This window comes from Budorcas taxicolor, chromosome 9 (assembly GCF_023091745.1).
Source record: "Budorcas taxicolor isolate Tak-1 chromosome 9, Takin1.1, whole genome shotgun sequence".
In the NCBI taxonomy this organism is placed as follows: Eukaryota; Metazoa; Chordata; class Mammalia; order Artiodactyla; family Bovidae; genus Budorcas; species Budorcas taxicolor.
The window spans coordinates 14,965,472-14,990,110 of NC_068918.1; the positions used below are offsets into that span (position 1 = coordinate 14,965,472).

The following is a 24,639-nucleotide window of genomic DNA, read 5'->3' on the forward strand; positions in this document are numbered from 1 at the left end:
TCCCTCTGAGTCCAAAAGTCCGTTATACGCAGCTGTGTCTTTTCATTTTCGACTCTTGTGACCCCATGGACTGTAGCCCTCCAGGCTCCTCTGTCTGTAGGATTTCCCAGGCAAGAATACTGGAGTGGGTTGCCATTCTCTTCTCCAGGAGATCTTGCTGACCCAAGGATCAAACCCCTGTCTCCTGCTTTGCAGGCGGATTCTTCACCAACTGAGCCACCAGGGAATCCTTGTACCCTTATTTTAATCTATTGGAAAACAAAAGTCTATGCAAAAGCCCCATCCTCTAAGGCAGTGGTCCCCAACCTTTTTGGCACCAGGGACCGGCTTCATGGAAGACAATTTTTCCACAGACGGATGGGGGGATGGCTTCAGGATGATTCAAGCACATTACATATATTGTACACTTTATTTCTGTTATTATATCAGCTCAGGCATTAGATCCTGGAGATTGGGAAACCCTGCTCAGGCCGACCCTACGGAATGTCTAGAGCTCCATAGCACACAACCTTTTTTTGAAGAAAGTAATATCCCTTTTTATTAACCCTTAAAAAGCATTATCTCTACTGTTAGGAATAATGTAATACCACTTCATTCTTATTATATATTACAATCATTAAATATATATGAAAACGTATACAAAAATACAGATAACTGCATGCTAACTTCATAATTTTGGGGTAAGTCCATAGACTGAGTCAGAACATGCATAAATCATTTATAGCTTAACTGTTCATTTATACCTGAAAAAGTTTTCATTAAGCATGCTAATAATTTTCAAATGATGTAATAAAAATGTGCTTGCAGTATTTGGCTGAATTACATTTGGGAAAAATAAGCTAGCTGTTTCATCTATTTCAATACTAGTATGCTCTGGATCATATTATACATGTACAGAAACCTAGAAGATCATAAATCTCCCAAAAGACATAGCCTTTGTCACTGGTATGTATGTATCTGTGAAACATTTTAACACTGCAAACATCAGAAGTTTCAAGATGGGGCACTGGAAAAGGTATATACTCTACTACAGTGATGCTGAATACGTCTTCACAATGCCTCTTCATGATGTCAATCAACTGGAAGTGGGAGTTTATCAAAGAGTTGCTTGATATCCATCATTTCTTGGTGACATGAACTGGGTTTTTTAGGTTACATTGGCTGGGTTTACCAATGTTTTTAACTTTTCTACAGTAAGAGAACTGAACATTAGAGTAATTTAAAGGTAGTAATCTCCATGACCCTGAAGACAAACGTCTCTATTAGCACCACTGTTAGGACCCTTGTTGGAAGTCAGCAACTGAACTCAGTGTTACCTGCCAGTTTCTGACGAATGGTCACAGTGGTGGACAAAGATAAAGCTCCTCCCTGAAAAAGGCCCACCCAAAATAATAATCTTAAAAGGAATAAAGGAATACTCTTCTTCACCTCTTGCTCTATCAAAGCTTTTACATTTTCTGCTGCCTGTTTAATACCAGGTTTATCCTGCTGTGAATCATGCCCAATAGTATCAAACCAAGAAGGCACAGCCATGTTCGCATTTAATGGAACAGATTAACAGACACATGCAGGTAGGTATATTTGATATGTGAACTTCTGATACCCGCAAAGGCTTCTTGCCCCTCCCACACCCTGTATCTCCCCACCCATGCAGGAAAATCGCAGCAGTGGGCTTTCCAGGGTGAGCAGGGTGAAGAACTAAGCAGACACACCTAAGGCTGAAAAGAAAGCATGGTCAGGCCTCCTGCAGCCCCAGTTTAAAAATCAAGGATCGAGGCCAGTGGTTTTCAATTTTTTTCCCATATTAGAATCCCCTGGGGAGATGTAAAAACACTCTTGACTGGACCCAGAGTTGTTGATTTCATTGGTCTGGGTGGTAACTTTATCACCAGGATTCTGTGCCCCAAGGCCCCCAGATGATCCTAATTTGCAGCCAAATGAGAATTCCAGACCCCTGGTTTAGAAGGATGTTTATCACACTTTTGTTTGCATCAGAATCAGTTGCAAGGCTTCTTAAAGCAGGGCCCCACCTCCAGAGTCTCTGATTCATAAAGTGGGAGGTAGAGCTCCAAAATTTGCATTTCTAACAAGATCCCAGGTGATGATATTGATGGTAGCCAAGGGACCACATTTTAAGAACCAGTGGTCTAGAGCAGCGCTATCCAAAAGAAATGTAATGTGAGCCATATACATAAAGATTTCCAAGTAGCCAAGTTTTTAAAAAGTAAAAAAAAAAAAAGTTGAATTTTATTTTCATCATTTATTTTATTTAACCTAATACTATACCCAAAATATGAGTATGTCAATTTGTTATCAATGTAAAATTAATGACGTTTTACATTTTTCTTTTGTACTGTCTTTGAAATCTAATGTGTATTTTATACGTAAAGCACATCTCAATTTTGACACCCAATTTTCATCAGAAGTACTTGTTCGCTACTTAGATTTTATAAAATTTACAGCTGAAATGGTAGATGCATATACCCAAGTTGCTGCAAACATACTTGAACTTTTTAAAAACTAAATTGAGTTTTATATTTAAATTAAAATCTTCTTTTCCATACTTGAAAAATCTAAGACTGCTTGGTCTACTGAAGGTTAACCATTAGCATTTCCTACCTGGGACTTCCCAGGTATTCCAGGATTGGGACTTCATCTTTCAGGGCTGGGGGTATAGTTTCAGTCCCTGGTCAGGGAGCAAAGACCCCACGTTGCCTTGCAGCCAAAAAAATCAAAGAATCAAACAGAAGCAATACTGTAACAAATTCAATGAAGACTTAAAAAATGGTTCACATAAAAAACAAAACAAAAAAATTACTTATCTGTATAGGCAGTTTCCAAATTGGTAATGAATTATGTTCCTAAAGTTCATGTGTAAGTTAATGATTTAGAAATCATATTGCATTTTTTGTAGCCATAATACAACAAATGCTTCCATGCTAGTTTTAAAAGCCTGTGTAGTCATACTTAGACGTTCAGTCATGTCCAGCTCTTTGCTACCCTTTGGGTTGTAGCCTGCCACCTCCTCTGTCCAGGCAAGAATACTGGAGTGGATTGCCATTTCCTTCTCCCCTTAAAAGCCTATTAACACATAATGTTGGAAATATCATACAAAGAATAAAAGAGTCTTCCTAAAGTTTTTAAAAATAAAATATTTCTGAATAAAATGTCTGACAAGTTCCAAATTAATATTCCATGATTAGAGTTATCTTTCTATATACCCTGGGGAAATAGAATAATAATATAAACATTTGTTTCTCAGTAAATATGAACTATGTCATTTGCTTTAAAAGGCAGAATCAACTCTAGCCACATCTAGTTTGAAATAATAATTGTTTTTATCTCACTGCATACATAAAGGGCATTCATACAACGCGGGCCTTGAAAAACCCCACAGGAGTATTCCCAAATGCAAAATATAGTTCAGATTTTCTATCCTAAAGTTAAAAATAAAGACTAGTTCTAAATTTAAATGCTCTTGCTCAAAATCCTCTCCACCTCACTCCTAGTAGAAGCCAAAGTCATTAGCTGACCTACAAGGCCCCATAGAAACTGTTCCAGTCCCTTTATCTCTGCGGCTTTATTACATTTATCTACCCCCTCCTCTTTCCTGTTCTAACTGACTGTGACTGTCTTACTTTTCCCCAAACAGAATACACACCTCCCTGCCTCGTGGCCTTTGCTCTTGCTGGTCCTTCTCTGGAGCACTCGTCCCCTACATATCTACATGGTTTCCTCAGTCCCTTCAAGTCTTTGCCCAAGTGTCATTTGTCAACTAAGGCCTTCACTAACCATGCCATGGAATACAGCAATCACTATTCTTCCTTTACACATCTTCCTTACTCTCTATAGGCCTTCCTTATTTAATTTTTCTCCATAGAACTTTTTATATTTAAATATAATATGCAATTCACTTACTAGTTTATCATCTCACTACTATGAATGTTCACATGTCAACTCCATAACAATGGTGATTTTATATCTTTTGGTCTTCTCTGTGAAACCCATCACTTCTTTGTTCCAGAACTCCACATAAAGAACTTTTCTAACTTATTTCATGATCTATTTATTCATACACACTTTTCTTTCATGAGTATTTATTTGACTATCTTCTTTAAGTCTTTGGCATAAAGGGCATAGATCCGTTCCTCTTTGGCAAAAGATTTATCTAGAAATAATTAATGAGCCACCAGAATTGGACATAGAAAATTCAACATTTCAAATAATCCTTGGTTTTCAAACTGTTCTTGAAAAATTTGCTGACAATATTCCTACAGAATGGCATAAATTTGATTGAGACTGTTCTCTGATGAATAATCATTTGGATTATACCATTGTATAATGCTTTAGGGCCTTGTAAAATTATATCTACTGTCAATAAAATTTCTGTGCATTAATAGCGTGTATTGTATTGTTTGGCTCAGTTGGTAAAGAGTCTGCCTGTATAGCAAGAGACGTGGGTTCAATCCCTGGGTTGGGAAAATCCCCTGGAAAAGGAAATGGCAACCCACTCCAATATTCTTGCCTGGAGAATTCTATGGACAGATGAGCCTGGAGGGCTACAGTCCATGGGGTCACAAAGAGTCAGACATAACTGAGTGATTAACACACACACAGGTGACTCAAGTGGTAAAGAATCCACCTACCAATGCTGGAGATGCAGGAGACATGGGCTTAATCCCCAGGGTGGAAAGATCCTCCTGGAGGAGGAAATGGCAATCCACTCCAGTCTTCTTGCCTGGGAAGTTCCATGGGCAGAGAAGCCTGGTGGGCTACAGTCCACGGAGTCACAAAGAGTTGGACAAGACTGAGAACACACACATACTTACTGTATTATTTAAAACGTACAGTTACATATATTATGAAAAAGACCCAGCTCAATATTTTTGCTATTCATTTTCATTGAATTAATATTTTACTACTTCCTTACATTTGCTTTACTCAACCTAGATGAAAACTACCTCCCATCATTGTCAAGAATAAATCTATATCATTGCTTCCAGTGAAAAGGGGGTAGGTTAGAGTAGTTGGCGGCTGTCCAGACACTTCTCTTTGTCTCTCTCTGTTCAAGTACTCTCAGGCTCTCTCCACAGGGTCTCTCATTCTGGGTTAATGTGGGTCCTCACGGCATGGCAGCCTCAGGGCAGTCAAAGTGCTTATTTGGAGATTGAAGACTTCCAGCACAAGTATTCCAGGGTAGAAAAAAATGCTCTTCCTTTTGATTATTTACCCTTGTCCCTTCTCCATACTCTCTTGATGTAGTCACAAAAACCCATCGCAATGGGAAGAGCACCAAAGCCACACTGGAAGAAGGGCATGTATGATAGGAGATTTGCTGCAACCATTTGGAAAATACAACCTGCCGCATAGAAGTGCGAAGAAATCTGTTAGACTGCTTGTTACCACCACTTTTTTTTAGGATACTAGATCATCTCAAATACGCAGTGTGTGGTACACTTGATACATACAAGTTATTGACACTGATTGAAAATGTGCATAAGGAAATAAGTTGAGAAAAATTTATTCTGGAAAAGTAGACTAGAGGTTAAGCCATAGTTCAGTTTAGATATAGACCCCAACCCTTACTATATCTTCAGTATATCAGATGTTGGAGTCACCGATGATTATCGTGAATACAAGATTTCAAAGTGCTTTCTAAAATTGTTTTCAGTGTGATTTCAGTTCAGTTCAGTCGCTCAGTCATGTCCGACTCTTTGCGACCCCATGAATCGCAGCATGCCAGGCCTCCCTGTCCATCACCAACTCCTGGAGTTCACTCAGACTCACGTCCATTGAGTCAGTGATGCCATCCAGCCTTGGTATATTTTCTTTTAATATTTTGAAAAATGACAGTTTTTAGAAAATATACATATTAGTGCCAGAATATTAAATTAGCTATAATACACTATTCTGCTGCTGCTGCTGCTGCTGCTGCTAAGTCACATCAGTCATGTCTGATTCTGTGCGACCCCATAGATGGCAGCCCACCAGGCTCCTGTCCCTGAGATTCTCCAGGCAAGAGTACTGGAGTGGGGTGCCATTGCCTTCTCCATACGCGATTCTACAATACTTTAATTATTTTAAGTAGCTAGTCGGTCACTAAATGAGGCTCATTTCATAGACTGTTAACAAGCAGCAGTGAAAGAATTATATATTAGAAACCAAAGATATTGGTGTCTATTAGGGACAATGTATTGGTTTAACTGTAGTAAGAATATCATATTAAAAGTAATACTGGGGATGTCCTTGGTGGTCCAGTGGTTGGGACTTCACCTTCAAATGCAGGGTGGCAGGTTCAAACCCTGGTTGGAGAGCTAAGATCCCACATGACTCAGGGTTAAAAAACCAAAACATGAAGCAGAAGCAGTATTGTAACAAATTCAACAAAGACTTAAAACCAGATTTTAAAGAGTTGAAATTCAGCCTACTAAGGCCATGGTCTACCTTTAAAACACAAAAAGTAATACTGAATACTAAATGGATAGAGGTGTTTTGTTTTGTTTTTTTTTTGACTTGGAAAACTCTGCTCCCAAATTGTTGATGATTTGTTTTATAGTTCGGTAATGTATGAAGTTTGTATAAAGAGTACATATTACTTTTACATTCAGAAAAAAACAAAACTGTAAACTTTGGAACATACCCAGTGGGTATCTATAATTAAAACAATATACTGTACAATTTTAGGAATCTCAATTTTCTTCTTTGTTCCACAGGTAATCTGAGACAACAGTTTGGCATTATACCACATTACAGTATGGATACCTGAAATCTCTGCTTGCCAGGAGGCACTAAAGCCAGCCACATAATGTGACTCTGAGACAGGGAGGATCAATTTCATAATATCCTCCTCTGCCAAACACCTGTGTGGATCACCCTACTTGTCTAACTTTGAAAAAGCTAGACTAAAAACAAGCCAAAAAAAATAAGGATTCAAATTTAAAGTTAAAAAGCTGTGTAGAAAGGCAACCATTTTTCATAATACTATATATTGAATTTACCAGTTAACCCTGACTCATCTAAATAACAGATTATCACAGAATTCAGTGAACAAATAATTGATTTTCAAATATAACATGATGTTCTATAAATGACAATATTATGTGACTTTTTCCCTTCTCAGTCGCAGAGTTGGACACGACTGAAAGTGACTTAGCATGCACACACACACATCTGCTTCATATTTTGAAAACCTTGATGCTACAGTTAGAGAAAATACATATCAAATATGATTTATTTTCAAGTAAAGTTTTTCAAGCACAAAAAAGGGTTCAAAAAACTACTTCAATTTCTCCTTTTAATGAACAGCTAGTAATTGCTTTATAATTGCCATTCATCCCTGACAGTGTGTTAAATTATTTACCTTTGTATCTCAAACAGATGTTAGAAAATAATGAATAAAAAATCACACAAATAAAAGCTACTCTTCTTTTGTTGCTTTATCCAACTTGAAGTTTAAAAGACTAGTTTGTGTTTTTGGAGATCAACTCAAAATACATTGACCTTGTTAATTTGGAGCCCATGGGCTGTATCTAGTGGTTAGCATCTAGTGATCTGGCAGAAATAAAACTAAGCTAGCATTAGGCACCAACTATCAATCTCTAATGGCACCAGAAACCTGGCATTTCAAGTCTAGTCCTAAGCTGAAGCTCTAATACCATGGCAGAGCTCCAGACCTCTTGGGTTATGGGAGAGGCAGAAAATGTGCATGAAAGGTTGTACTCAGGAGCGTTATACAAGAGATTCATTCATGACAGATGAAGAGGCTTGGGAGAAAACACGTAGGCCAGGGTGGAAATGTGGAGTACTAAAATAAATTTCACTGTAGTGGAAATAGCAAGACCAAGTCACTTTCCTAAAGACATGGTCTAGTTTCTGTAGGGACATTGGGGATCTTTGGGCAGGAGGAAAAAATGTTGCATAGATTCAGTAGGAGAGTTATGAAGTCATTCTGGGGTTTTGAAAATAATCAGGCTTAAAGGGGAAAGGTGCAAGTGGGGGGATATATTAGGAGGTTGGGGATTTATTCTATGTTCATCCCAACCTCCTAATATATACACACTACTATATATAAAATAATTAACAAGGACCTAATATACGCTATGTGCTATATGCAAAGGGAACTATACCCAATATTCTGTAATAACCTATATAGGAAACGAATCTGAAAAAGACTAGATATGGTAATATATATAACTGGATCACTTGGCTGTACACCTGAAACTAACACAACATTGTAAATCAACTATGCTAAGTCACTTCAGTCGTGTCCAACCCTGTGCAACCCCATAGACAACAGCCCACCAGGCTCCCCTGTCCCTGGGATTCTCCAGGCAGGAACACTGGAGTGAGTTGCCATTTCCTTCTCCAATCCATGAAGGTGAAAAGTGAAAGTGAAGTCACTCAGTCATGTCTGACTCTTAGTGACCCCATGGACTGCAGCCTACCAGGCTCTTCCACCCTTGGGTTTTCCAGGCAAGAGTACTGGAGTGGGTTGCCATTGCCTTCTCTAAAATCAACTATACTCCAATATAAAATAAAAATTTTAAATTAAAAAAGAGAAAAGAATCAGACTTTGGGTACTTGTCCACGTATTCCTTGACTCATGCAAGATTTCCAAATTCAAGTAGAATTTATATTGAAAGAGGAGCTTTAGATGTAATACTGTATTTCCAGCCCTGTACATATTCAGATTTGGAGATAGTTATTATTTGCTGAGGACTTCCCAAGTGGCTCAGTGGTAAAGAATCCACCAGCCAATGCAGGGGACAAGGGTTTGATTCCTGGTGTGGGAGGGTTCCACAGGCCAAGGCTCCAACTAAGCCCGGCTGCCAAAACTATTGAGCCCAGGCTGCAGAGCCTGTGTTTCGTAACAAGAGAAGCCACCACAGTGAGAAACCTTCACACCACAACAAAGACCAGGGCAGCCAAAAATAAATAAATAATAAAAACTTTTTTTAAAAAAAGGAGTATGCCAATATGTCTTCAAGCTTTTGGAATTAAGTTAGAAATAACTCTTCATTCGTCAGGGAATCAATGCTTAAAAGTTGTATAGGTCACATCCCAGAGCTGATTCATATTTGTCTTTCCTGTCTGCAGGGAAACCAATACATAATCAGTATCAGGATCAGTTAAGTCACTCAGTCGTGTCCAACTCTTTGTGACCCCATGAACTACAGCATGCCAGGCCTCCCTGTCCATCACCAATACATAATAGAAAATGCAAATATTAAATCACCTGGACTTTGTTATATATAGTTTTGCTTGCAATTTTCCTGATAATATCTGTTGGAGAGATACTAAATCTATTTCATGAGAATAAAATAGGTTCTTTTAATCACAATATTGTCCTTCAGTCTGTATATATTCTTTAGGCTTCATCTGTACATAGGAAAAGTAAAAGGGTATAAGAACAAAGTCATATAAACTTGAAGCCTTATATAGTTTCTGAACAATTAAAGAACAGCAGAGAGGCATAGTGTCTTAATTTTCTTTTACTTCTTATACCTAAAGATTCCACTTTTCATAAGCCCTTCTCCCAGCTCCTACATCTCAAGGAAGATATGGCCTTACAATTTTTTTTTTTAATTGCTTGCTTTAAAATATTTATCATGGTGGTGGTCCAGTGGTTAGGAGTCTGCCTGCCAATGCAGGAGACATGGTTTGATCCTTGGTCCAGGAGGATCCCACGTGCATGGAGCTACTGGGCCTATGTGCCATAGCTACTGAGTGTGTGATCTAGAGCCTGTGCTCTGCAATAAGAGAGGCCACTACACTGAGAAGCCCATGCACCATAGCCGAAGAGTGGCCCCCTTCACTCACAGAAACTAGAGGAGGCCCAGATGCAGCTGTGAAGACCCGGGTCAGCCAAAAACAAAGATAAAAAAATAAACCTTTTTTTTAAGTACACATCAAAAAAATTTTTTAAAATTGTTATCAGACAGAGAAGAAACAGCTATTTTTTTCCTTCAGTAATACATTTTTACTTGAATTTAAGTTCCTTTCATTTCCCAGTTTCACTCCTAATAATCTTTGTCTGTGGTATTCTTACAGGAATAAGAGTACCAAATAAACCCAGACTAAAATTGAAATCATCCTAGAGAGATTCCTTTTAAAAACTTAAAAAATAATGTTTAGGTGGCACTAGTGATAAAGAATCTGTCTGCTAATGCAGAAGATGCAAGGGACGTTGGTTCTATCCCTGGGTCAAGAAGATCCCCTGGAGACGGAAATGGCAACCCGCTCCAGTGTTCTTGTCTATAAAATCCCATTGGAGAGGTGCCTGGTGGGCTACAGTCCATGGGGTTACAAAGAGTCAGATGTGACTGAGCACACACACACCCACGCCAAATATTTCAAAATCATCAGTAATTAGAAATTTACTTATAACCATAATAGGTGTTTCTTTTCGGGTATCTCCTTATTTCTATGTAGTCATTTAATGAAAATATCAAATCTATTAATTTTACAGTATGGAGGTTCCTCAAAAACTAAAAATAGAATTGCCAGGGCTGCAGTGTTAGAGGTTGTTGAATGGTGGTGGGTGTACCTATGAGGCAGTTTGCCAGCAGTCTGAACCAGCAAGGGCATTAGGAAATTTCCCTGCATTTGTCCTCCCTCCACCTGACTTTGCCTTCTGAACTGGATCCCAGCAGAGACCTGAGATCTTGAAGCATCCTGCCCAAAGGATACCTGAAACAAGCTTTGGGGAGGGACTGCCAGCATAGAGATCAAACCCTGAGCCTTTGGAGTGGAAGCACAGACTCCAAGACCCTACACTACCAGAGAACTAACCCTCAGTTCAGTTCAGTTCAGTTAGTTCAGTTCAGTCACTCAGTCGTGTCCGACTCTTCAGCAACACATGAACCATGAACTTCCAGATGTTCAAGCTGGTTTTAGAAAAGGCAGAGGAACCAGAGATCAAATTGCCAACATCTGCTGGATCATCAAAAAAGCAAGAGAGTTCCAGAAAAACATCTATTTCTGCTTTATTGACTATACCAAAGCCTTTGACTGTGTGGATCACAATAAACTGTGGAAAATTCGGAAAGAGATGGGAATACCAGACCACCTGACCTGCCTCTTGAGAAACCTATATGCAGGTCACGAAGCAACAGTTATAACTGGACATGGAACAACAGACTGGTTCCAAATAGGAAAAGGAGTACATCAAGGCTGTATATTGTCACCCTGCTTATTTAACTTCTATGCAGAGTACATCATGAGAAACACTGGGCTGGAAGAAGCACAAGCTGGAATCAAGATTGCCAAGAGAAATATCAATAACCTCAGATATGCAGATGACACACCCTTATGGCAGAAAGTGAAGAGGAACTAAAAATCCTCTTGATGAAAATGAAAGAGGAGGGTGAAGAAGTTGGCTTAAAGCTCAACATTCAGAAAACGAAGATCATGGCGTCTGAAACTAACCCTAGAGGGTATCAGATAGTGAGAACTCACACAAAAGAAACCACTGGAATACAAGACCCAGCATCACCTAACCACCATAGCACCCTGTGCAGCACACCTCATCCAAACAACAAACAAAACAAAAATACTAAACCAATCATCAGCAGACAGGATTACCACCTCACTCAGCCTTGCCCATCAGAGGATAAACAAACAAAAGTGTGAGGTGATGTTGCTCAGTCGTGCCCGACTCTTTGCAACCCCATGGACAGTAGCCTGCACCAAGCTCCTCCGTCCATCGGATTTTCAAGGCAAGAGTACTGGAGTGGGTTGCCATTTCCTTCTCCAGGGAATCTTCCCAACCCAGGGATCGAACCCAGGTCTCTCACATTGTAGACAGACACTTTACTGTCTGAGTCACAAAACTCAGCACAAATCTCACCCTATACAAAGCTCACACAAACCACTGGACCACCCTTAGGAGGACAGAAACCAAAAGGAAGAAAGAATTCAACCTTGAAGCCTGGGAAAAGGAGACCTCAAACACAATAAGTTAAAAAAAAATAATGAAAAAGCAGAGAAATACTACACAAATGAAGAAACAAGCAAGAAACAGAAGTCCAAATAAATGAAGAGGAAATAGGCAAACTACCTGAAAAATAATTCAGAATAATAATAGTAAAGATGATCAAAAACCTTGAAAACGAAATGAGGAAAATACAAAAATTATTTAACAAAGAACTAGAAGAACTAAAGAATAAACATGCAGAAACAAACAACAGAATTACTGAAATTAAAAATACTCTGGAAGGAATCGATAGCAGAATGTCTGAAGCAGAAGAACGGATCAGTGAGCTGGAAGATAAAATGGTGGAAATAACTTCTGAAGAGCAGAATAAAGTAAAAAGAATGAAAAGAACTGAGGATAGTCTCACAGACATCTGGGACAAAATCAAATGCACCAACATTTGAATTATAGGGGTCCCAGAAGAAGAGAAAAAGAAAGGGTATGAGAAAAATTTTGAAGAGATTATAGTGGAAAATTTCCCCAACATGGAAAAGGAAATAGTCAATCAAGTCCAAAAGGCAAAAGAGTCCCATACAGGATAAACCCAAGGAAAAACATGCCAAGACACATACTAATCAAACTAATAAAGACTAAACACAAAGAAAGAATATTACAAGCAGCAAGTGAGAAGCAACAAGTAACATACAAGGAAAGCCCATACACTTAACAGCTCATCTTTCACCAGAAACTGCAGGCCAGAAGGGAATGGAAGGATGTATTTAAAGTTCTGAAAGGGAAAAATCTACAACCAAGGTTACTGTACCCAGCAAGGATCTCATTCAAAATTGATGGAGAAATAAAAAGCTTTTCAGACAAGCAAAAGTTAAGAGAATTCAATACCACAGAACCACCTTTACAACAAATGTGAAATGGACTTACATAGTCAAGAAATACAAGAGAATAAAAAAGATCTACCCCACACAATTAAGAAAATGGCAATAGGAACATATACATAAATAATTCCTTTAAATGTAAATGGACTAAATGCTCCAGCCAGTAGACACAGGGTGGCTGAATGGATACAAAAACAAAACCCGTATATATGCTGTCTACAAGAAACCCACTTCAGACCTCAAGATACATATAGACTGAAAGTGAGAAGATGGAAATATATATTCCATGCAAATGGGAAGCAAAAGAAAGCTGGAGTAGCAATACTCGTATCAGACAAAACAGACCTTAAAATAAAGAAGATTTCAAGAGATAAGGAAGGACATTATATAATGATCAAGGGATCTATCCAAGAGGAAGACATAACAATTGTAAATATCGATGCACCCAACATAGAAGCAACTCAATACATAAGACAAACACTAACAGACATAAAAGGAGAAATTGACAGTAACACAATAATAGGAGACTTTAACACCCCTCTCACGCCAATGGACAGACCATCAAAACAGAAAATTAATAAGGAAACTAAGTCTTAATGATACATTAGATGAGATGGATCTCATTGATATCTACAGGACATTCCATCCAAATGCAGAATACACTTTCTTCTCAAGTGCACATGGAACATTCTCCAGGATAGACCACATCTTGGGTCACAAATCAAACCTCAGTAAATTTAAGAAAACTGAAATCAAATCAAGCATCTTCTCTGATCACAATGTGATGAGACTAGATATCAATTACAAGAAAAAAGTTGTAAGAAACAGAAACGCATGGAGATTAAACAACACGTTTCTAAATATCCAACAAGTTACTGAAGAAAACCAAAGGAAAATAAAAAAAAATTCTAGAAACAAATGACGGTGAATACATTTGACAAATGACAAAAAAAAAAAAAAAAAAAAAAAAAAAAAAAACGACAACTCAAAACCTATGGGATGCAGCAAAGTAGTCCTAAGAAGGAAGTTTATAGCAATACAATCCTACCTCAAGAAATAAGAGAAATATCAAATAGACAGCCTAACTTTACACCTAAAACAACTGGAAAAAGAAAAACAAACAAACAAAAAACCAAAATTAGTAGAAGGAAAGAAATCATAAAGATCTGAGTGAAAATAAATGAAAAAGAAATAAAGAAACAATAGTAAAGATTAATAAAACTAAAAGCTGGTTCTTTGAGAGGATAAACAAAACGGAAATACCTTTAGCCAGACTTCTTAAGAAAAAAAGAGAAGAATAAAATCAACAAAATTAGAAATGAAAAAGGAGAGGTTACAACAGACAATGCAGAAATACAGAGGATTATAAAAGAATATTATGAATAACTATTGGCAATAAAATGGATAGCCTGGAAGAAATAGATTCTTAGAAAAGTTCAATCTTCCAAGACTGAACCAGGAAGAAACAGAAATTATGAACAACTCAATTACAAGCCCTGAAATTGAAGCTGTGATCAAAAATCTCACAAAAAACAAAAGCCTAGGACCAGATGTCTTCACAGGAGAATTCTATCAAACATTCAGAGAGAGCAAATGCCTATCCTTCTAAAACTCTTTCAAAAAGTGGCAGAGGAAGGAACACTTCCAAACTGATTCTATGAGGCCGCCGTCACCCTGATACCAAAATGAGACAAAGACAACACACAAAAAGAAAACTACAGGCCAATATCACTGGTGAACATAGATGCAAAAATCCTCAACAAAATTTTAGCAACAGAATTCAGCAACACATCAAAAAGCTCATACACCATGATCAACTTGGGTTTCTCCCAGGGATGAAAGGATTCTTCAATATATGCAAATCAATCAATGTGATACACCATATTGACAAACTGAAAGTTAAAAACCATATGATCATCTCAATAGATGAAGAAAAAGTTTTTGACAAAATTCAGCACCCATGTATGAATAAACTCTTCAAAAAATGGGCATAGAAGGAACCTACATCAACATAGTAAAGGCCATATATGATAAGCCTACAGCAAACATTATTCTCAATGGTGAAAAACTGAAAACATTCCCCCTAAGATCAGGAACAAGACAAGGGTGTCCACTTTCACCACTACTATTCAACATAGTTTTGGAAGTTTTGGCCACAGCAATCAGAGCAGAAAAAGAAATAAAAGGAATCCAAATTGGAAAAGAAGTAAAACTCTCACTGTTTGCAGATGACATGATCCTCTACATAGAAAACCCTAAAGACTCCACCAGAAAATTATTAGAGCTAATCATTGAATATAGTAAAGTTGCAGGATATAAAATCAACATACAGAAATCCCTTGCATTCCTGTATACTAATAATGAGAAAATAGAAAGAGAAATTAAGGAAACAATTCCATTCACCATTGCAATGAAAAGAATAAAATACTTAGGAATTTATCTACCTAAAGAAACTAAAAACCTATATATAGAAAACTATAAACACTGGTGAAAGAAATCAAAGAGGACACTAATAGAGAAATATACCATGTTCATGGATTGGAAGAATCAATATAGTGAAAATGAGTATACTACCCAAAGCAATCTATAGATTCAATGCAATCCCTATCAAGCTGCCAACGGTATTTTTCACAGGGCTAGAACAAATAATTTCACAATTTGTATGGAAATACAGAAAACCTCGAATAGCCAAAGTAATCTTGAGAAAGAAGAACAGAACTGGCGGAATCAACCTGCCTAACTTCAGGCTCTACTACAAAGCAAGTCATCAAGACAGTATGGTACTGGCACAAAGACAGACATATAGATCAATGGAACAAAATAGAAAGCCCAGAGATAAATCCACGCACCTATGGACACCTTATCTTTGACAAAGGAGGCAAGAATATACAATGGAGTAAAGACAATCAGGTGGTGCTGGGAAAACTCGTCAACCACTTGTAAAAGAATGAAACTAGATCACTTTCTAACACCATACACAAAAATAAACTCAAAATGGATTAAAGATCTAAATGTAAGACCAGAAACTATAAAACTCCTAGAGGAGAACATAGGCAAAACACTTTCCGACATAATCACAGCAGGATCCTCTATGACCCACCTCCCAGAATATTGGAAATAAAAGTAAAAATAAACAAATGGGACCTAATTAATCTTAAAAGCTTCTGCACAACGAAGGAAACTATAAGGAAGGTGAAAAGACAGCCTTCAGAATGGGAGAAAATAATAACAAATGAAGCAACTGACAAACAACTAATCTCAAAAATATACAAGCGACTCCTGCAGCTCAATTCCAGAAAAATAAACGACCTAATCAAACAATGGGCCAAAGAACTAAATAGACATTTCTCCAAAGAAGACACACAGATGGCTAACAAACATATGAAAAGGTGCTCAACATCACTCATTATCAGAGAAATGCAAATCAAAACCACAGTGAGGTACCATTTCACGCCAGTCAGAATGGCTGCAATCCAAAAGTCTACAAGCAGTAAACGCTGGAGAGGATGTGGAAAAAAGGGAACCTTCTTACACTGTTAGTGGGAATGCAAACTAGTACAGCCACTATGGAGAACAGTGTGGAGATTCCTTGAAAAACTGCAAATAGAACTGCCTTATGACCCAGCAATCCCACTGCTGGGCATACACACTGAGGAAACCAGAATTGAAAGAGACACGTGTACCCCAATGTTCATTGCAGCACTGTTTATAATAGCCAGGACATGGAAGCAACCTAGATGTCCATCAGCAGATGAATGGATAAGAAAGCTGTGGTACATATACACAATGGAGTAATATTCAGCCATTGAAAAGAATACATTTGAATCAGTTCTAATGAGGTGGATGAAACTGGAGCCTAATATACAGAGTTAGGTAAGCCAAAAAGGAAAACACCAATACAGTATACTAATGCGTATATATGGAATTTAGAAAGATGGTAATGATAACCCTGTATGCGAGACAGCAAAAGAAACACAGATGTATAGAACAGTCTTTTGGACTCTGTGGTTGAGGGAGAGGGTGGGATGATTTGGGAGAATGGCATTGAAACATGTATAATATCATATATGAAATGAATCACCAATCCAGTTTTGATGCATGATACTGGATGCTTGGGGCTGGTCCACTGGGATGACCCAGAGGGATGGTATGGGGAGGGAGGAGGGAGGAGGGTTCAGGATGGGGAATACGTGCATACCTGTGGCAAATTCATGTTGATGTATGGTAAAACCAATACAATATTGTAAAGTAATTAACCTCCAATTAAAATAAATAAATTTATATTAAAAAAAGAAATCAAAGATGACATAAACTGAGAGATATTCCACGTTCCTGAGTAGGAAGAATCAATATTGTGAAAATGACTATACTACCAAACACAATCTACAGATTCAACCCAATCCCTATCATTTTCCAATGGAATTTTTCACAGAACTAGAATAAAAAATTTCACAATTCATATGGAAACACAAAAGACCCTGAATAACTAAAGCAGTCTTGAGAAAGAAGAATGGAGCTGGAAGAATCAACCTTCCTGACTTCAGAATATACTACAAAGCTATAGTCATCAAGACAGTGTGGTACTGGCACAAAAACAGAAACATAGACCAATGGAACAACATAGAAAGCCCAGAAATAAACCCATTCACCTATGGGTACCTTATATTTGACAAAGGAGGCAAGAAGATACATTGGGGCAAAGACAGCCTCTTCAATAAATGGTGCTGGGAAAACTGGACAGCTACATGTAAAAGAATGAAATTAGAACACTTCCTAACACCATACACAAAGATAAACTCAAAATGGATCAAAGACCTAAATGTAAGACCAGAAACTATAAAACTCTTCGAGGAAAACATAGGCAGAACCCTCAATGACATAAATCAAAGCAAGATCCTCTATGACCCACCTCCTAGAGTAACAGAAATAACAACAAAAGTAAACAAGTGGGACCTGATTAAACTTAAAAGCTTTTGCACAGTGAAGGAAACTATAAGCAAAGTGAAAAGACAACCCTCAGAATGGGAGAAAATAATAGGAAATGAAATAATTGACAAAGGATTAATTTCCAAAATATACAAGCAGCTCATACAATTCAATACCAGAAAAAACAAACAACCCAATACAAAAGTGGGAAAAAGACCTAAATAGACATTTCTCCAAAGAAGATGTACAGATGGCTAACAAACACAAGAAAAGATGCTCAGCATCGCTCAATGTTCAGTTCAGTTCAGTTCAGTTCAGTTCAGTTGCTCAGTTGTGTCCGACTCTTTGCGACCCCATGAATCGCAGCATGCCAGGCCTCCCTGTCCATCACCAACTCCTGGAGTTCACACAGACTCACATCCATCGAGTCAGTGATAAGTTGGCTTAAAGGTCAACATTCAGAAAACGAAGAACATGGCATCTGGTCCCATCACTTCATGGGAAATAGATGGGGAAACAGGGGAAACAGTGTCAGACTTTATTTTTGGGGGTCTCCAAAATCACTGCAGATGGTGACTACAGCCATGAAATTAAAAGATGCTCAATGTTAGAGGAATGCAAATCAAAGCTACAATGAGATATCACCTCACACCGGTCAGAATGGTAATTGTCAAAATGTCTACAAACAATAAGTGCTGGAGAAGGGTGTGAAGAAAAGGGAATGGTCTTGCACTGTTGGTGGGAATGTAAATGGATACAGCCACTATGGAAGATGGTATGGAGATTCCTTAAAAACCTAGGAATAAAACCACCATATGACCCAGCAATTCCACTCCTAGCCATATACCCTGAGGAAACCAAAATTTAAAGAGACACACATAATCCATTGTCCATTGCAGCACTATTTAAAATAACTAGAACATGGAAGCAACCTAGATAACCATCAACAGATGAATGGATAAAGAAGTTGTGGTCCATATACACAGGGGAATTACTCAGCCATAAAAAGGAATGCATTTGAGTCAGTTCTGATGAGGTGGATGAACCCAGAACCTATTTTACAGATTGAAGTAAGTCAGAAAGAGAAAGATAAATATTGTATTCTAATGCACATATACAGAATCTAGAAAAACGGTGTTGAAAAATTATTTACAGGGCAGCAGTGGAGAAGCAGACATAGAGAATAGACTTATGGACATGGCGAGAGGGGAGAAGAGGGTGAGATGTATGGAAAAAGTGACATGGAAACTTACATTACTATATGAAAATAGATAGCCAACAGGAATTTGCTGTATGGCTTAGGAAACTCAAACAGGGGCTCTGTATCAACCTAGAGGGGTGGGATGGGGAGGAAGGTTCAACAGGGAGGGGATATATGTATACCTATGGCTGATTCCAGTTGAGGTCTGACAGGAAACAACAAAATTCTGTAAAGCAATTATCTTTCAATTAAAAAATAAATTGAAAAAAAAAAATTGCCATATGACCCAGCAATGCCACGGTAAGGTATATATCAGAGAAAACCGAAATTTGAAAAGATACATGCATCCCTATGTTCACAACAATACAATTTACAATAGCAAGACATGGAAACAACCTAAATGTCCATCAACAGAAGAACAGATAAAGAAAATGTGGTGCATATAAATGAGGGACTGTTACTTAGCCATCTAAGAAGGGTGAAAATAATGCCATTTGCAGCAACATGAATAGAACTAGGGATTATCATACTAAGCGAAACAAGTCAGAGAAAGACAAATATAATTTGATATCACTTATGCATGGAATGTAAAACATGACAAAAATGAACTTATCTATGAAACAGAAACAGAGTCACAGACGTAGAGAACAGATGTGGCTGTGCGTGGGGGAGAAATGAATTGGAAGTTTGGGATTTGCAGATGCAAACTCTTATATATAGGATGGATAAACGGCAAGATCCTACCATGCAGCACGGGGAACTATATGTAATATCTTGTAATAATACAATGGAAAAGAATATGAAAAAGGATATATAAATCTGAACCACTTTTCTGTATACCAGAAACTAATACAATACTGTAAATCAAATATACGTCAATAAAATAAGTTTAAAAATCTTTCAAAAAATAAAATCTATTAGTTTTAATAAGACATTGTAAACATTTCTACTTTTCAACTTATTAAAATGAAACAAGTTAAATGCTACAAATAAAAACTTAGAGGGGGATAAAATGTTGTTGAAGAAATGTGAAATTAGATAATTTTTAAAAAATGAGTCAACTGAGATTTTAGAAAGGATAGTTTTGCAGGTAATACTGTGAAGAAGGCTGAGCGCCGAAGAATTGATGCGTTTGAACTGTGGTGTTGGAGAAGACTCTTGAAGGTCCCTTGGAGTGCAAGGAGATCCAACCAGTCCATTCTGAACGAGATCATCCCTGGGATTTCTTTGGAAGGAATGATGCTAAAGCTGAAGCTTCAGTACTTTGGACACCTCATGTGAAGAGTTGACTCACTGGAAAAGACTCTGATGCTGGGAGAGATTGGGGGCAGGAGGAGAAGGGGATGACAGAGGATGAGATGGCTGGATGGCATCACGGACTCGATGGACGTGAGTCTGAGTGAACTCTGGGAGATGGTGATGGACAGGGAGGCCTGGCGTGCTGCGATTCATGGGGTCGCAAAGAGTCGGACACGACTGAGCGTCTGAACTGAACTGAACTGATGCCACCCTTATTATGAAATACTACTGATTTATTGGCATTTACCCTAAAGGTCATTTTAACATTTTAATTACAACACTAGTGTCTTCCTGGCAGTAGATAAGGTAGTTCTTGAGCATTAGCTGTTACTTTGCCAACAAAGGTCTGTTTAGTCAAGGCTATGGTTTTTCCGGTGGTCATGTATGGATGCGAGAGTTGGACTGTGAAGAAAGCTGAGTGCCGAAGAATTGATGCTTTTGAACTGTGGTGTTGGAGAAGACTCTTGAGGGTCCCTTGGACTGCAAGGAGATCCAACCAGTCCATTCTGAAGGAGATCAGCCCTGGGATTTCTTTGGAAGGAATGATGCTAAAGCTGAAACTCCAGTACTTTGGCCACCTCATGCGAACAGTTGACTCATTGGAAAGGACTCTGATGCTGGGAGGGATTTGGGGCAGGAGGAGAAGGGGATAACAGAGGATGAGATGGCTGGATGGCATCACCAACTCGATGGACGTGAATTTGCGTGAACTCCGGGAGATGGTGATGGACAGGGAGGCCTGGCATGCTGTGATTCATGGGGTTGCAAACAGTCGGACACGACTGAGCGACTGAACTGAGCTGAACTGAATGTGTAAGAAGTTACTACAAAATTCAATGATCTAAAATAACATTTTTATCTCACAGTCTTTGTGGGAGAGGAATCTGGAGGCAGTTTAGCTTGATGCCCTAGTTCAGGGTCTCTCTCAAGACTGCTTCAAGGTGACAGCTTTTGTCTCAAAACTCCACCAGGGAGGATCAGACTCCAAGCTCACTGATGTGGACATTGGCAAGATTCAGTTTCTAGTTGGCCTTACTGGCTACGTGGGGCTCCCCATGGGCACAGCAACCATGGCAACTTGCTCTTTCAGAACAAGCAAGAAGAGCCAGAGAGAGAGAATAGAGCATGGCCTTCCAAATTTCAGGAGTAACATCCATAACTTTTGCGCTGTTCTTTAGAAGCAAGTCTCTAGGTTTGATCTACAATCAAGGAGAGGAGATTGTACAGAATGTGTGAATACCAGGAGGTAGCAGTATTTGAGGGCCATGCTGGAGACTGCCTACCACACCTGACATGGGAAATTCTTTATAATTCCAGAGATTTTCCAGATCTCAATGCTTTTGGATAACCATTTCCAAGGGTTACTGGTTTTAATTTTAATAAAATGTGGTCTATTTTGTATTTTTAAAAATTTTAATGAGGGAAGGGAGAAGTTTCTTATACATATTTTAAAACAATTGTCTGGTGTTCACTTACTAATGATGTGTCAGAATATTTGATATATCAAAAACTCTTTTTGACTAACCAAAATTAAAAGGAGTCAAAAGGAGAAAAAAAATGAAATGAATAATATATTTTTCCAAAATATGTTTCAGTATTGAGCCAGATAATGTCATGGAATATAGCTTGTTTGACACATATGTCATTTATAACTCCCATATTGTAAATAAATTAAGAAAAAGGGCAGTGTTAAGTAGACATTAAAATCATTTTCAAAAAATAAGACCACAAAACTAGTCTAGACAATTCTTTTTAAAAACTTCCCCTTCTCACTAGGTCAAGAGCTCTCAACCAGATATTTCTGTATATTTATAGATGTCAAAACTTGATGTGTATATGCATTTCCTGTAGAATGAGTTAATAGCATTCATGAACTTCCCAAAAGAACAAGAACCATTGTCCGAGGCAACAGCAATTTAGGCACTGAATTCTCACCTAGAGTCTCATGAATTTGCTTCATATAAACAACAACAACAAAAAGTGATTAAAATTTATTGAATTTTCTTTTAAACTATCTGTTTCATCAGTGTAACTAATGTTGAGTTCTATGTTCACTCAACAAATATTTATTCAGTATCACTAAATCCCAGCCAGTTCTAGGCAATGGAAATATTAATACAAGTCCCGTCTTCACATTCTTGAGAGTGTGGGTGGAAGAAAGTAAACAGTAATGTGTACAATATTGCATTGCAGAGAAAATAAGCAGGTTATTCCTGAATTATTTCAAGCTTTAATGGGAATATACAGTTCACCATACACCAGCCCTACTGATCTTTCATAAAACTTTTGATATCAGCAAAATACCCTCAGTCCAGTCCAGCGAATATTTATGTAGCACTTGCTATGGGCCAGGTATTGGGCTAGATGCTAGAGATGCAGAGATGAGCCTGTTGCTCTGAGTTTATATTCTAGGCTTAGAGGGATCACTTCTAGGAATCCCTCTAGGCTGGATTAGTGGTCCCCCTCTGTGATCATACAGAGGGATAACTGGGCATAACTTTATTATGTTTACCTTCAAGTCGAATCTGTTTAAGCGTCTCTCTTTCTTGCTTGATCATGACCTCTTCAAGAGCAAGACATACATTTCATTAATCTTTGAATTCCCAGCATTTGGGGCGTAGTAGTTCAAGAAATGTTTGTTGACCTGCACTTGGAGAGACAGTCTAACCATAGAGGGATTGCACATGCCTTGAGACTTTCTCTAACCTCTATTTTAAGTAGTAAGATGCAGAGTATATTTTTTCCTCTCACAGGTTTCAGTCAAAATCAAAGAATGTCATTAATATGAGATCTGTTATGACATAAGAAATGTCTTTATCAAGACCATATGCATTCTTTCTAGGGTAACTGGTTAGAAACACAGTGCTGTGTTTTATCAACCAAAGAATGTTTTGTCAACCAAAGAATGTTCTTCATCTCAGTCCTCTCCCCCTTTCCTGATCTGAGCCAAGGGCATAGCTCCACGCATCATGTCCCATCAGCTCTTGCCCCAAGATCAGCAAGTGACCTGGGACATGGGGAAAAGAGGACTATGTCATTAAGGTGATGATCCCTGACCATGGCTACTTCACTGGCAAGTTTTCAGGAAAAGGGCAATATTAAATTTTACACACACAAAAAATCAGATTCAAGTGTCATGTCTTTAGGGAAATAAAAGGCTAGATAAAAATTCAAATCAAACAAACTTCACAAGGTCAATATATTCTATGTGCACACTGTATCAAACAATAATATCATGTAACAATTTCTCTCTGAATAAGGACAAATTCTCCGCCCACACCCAGCAAAAGAAATTTTTATCCTAAATTTTTCTCAAAGGCAAATGCTTTCCCACACTCAGAAAAGCATTGTTGGTCCTCTGAGCATTCGTTTTATGCCAAGTTTCAAAGTTTTAATTCTAAATTCTTTTGTTTAGTTTTCGAAGTATACACTGTAGCACATTATGGTATAAATATTTGAAGTATACACCAGTATATTTAACTAGTTTAAGTATACATTAACCAGTTTTAGCTTCATATAGTTTGTCATTAGCTGTTTTTTTTTTGATCACTTAAGTGCCAGAAATGGGCTTCCCTGGTGGCTCATTCAGTAAAGAATCTGCCTGCAATGCAAGAGACCCGGGTTCAATCCCTGGGTCAGGAAGATCCTTTGGAGAAGGAAGTGGCAACCCACTCCAATATTCTTGCCTGGGAAAGTTCATGGACAGAGGAGACGGGCAGGCTACAGTCCATGGGGTCTCAAGAGTTAGACACGATTTAGCGACTAAATCACCACCAGCACATGCCAGAAATAGGCAAAGATGAGGCTCAGAGAAGGTAAATAACTTTGCCCCACCTCAGGTTGCTAGAATGGGAGTTGTAAACTAGTCTGTCAGTTTCCAAAATCAGTGGGCTTTACACTATAGCATAAACAGAACAAGGTTTTTTATGATGAATTTCCCATCATGGGTGGGTTTCAAGCCAAGACTAGATGACCATCTATCAGGGTGCCAAGTTATACTAAATCATGGATTTTTTTTTTTAAATTTGGGTGGAATGTTGGACTAGATCCAACTGTAAGTCTGTGATTCCATGATGGAAGGAGCCCATTCATGATGGGAACCAATTCTGCAACAGGCTTTCTTCATTTTGCAAATCACAAAGAAGAAAGGAAACCTTTTCTGAAAGTGTTACTTGGAACCCAAGAAGGGGAATTTACACAACTACCAAGACATTATCCTTTAATCCTAGCTGGGTGGTGTGGAAAGTGAACACAGAAATATATTTGTGTTTCAAATGGTAGTCCCTGTAGTCCACAAGTGAAAAAAAAATCCAAAACTTTGTAAGATAGAAAGTTTTCAATGAAGTAAGAAAATTATATTGTGATCTCAGGGTGAATGTCTAAGCAAAGCTTACATAAAACTCAAA

At 38.1% G+C, this 24,639-nt stretch overlaps 1 pseudogene; it reads right to left on the bottom strand.

The window, feature by feature from the left end:
- Positions 1 to 1,071: 1,071 nt before the first annotated feature.
- On the bottom strand, positions 1,072 to 22,791 carry LOC128053568 (acyl-protein thioesterase 1-like; annotated as a pseudogene).
- Positions 22,792 to 24,639: the final 1,848 nt, after the last annotated feature.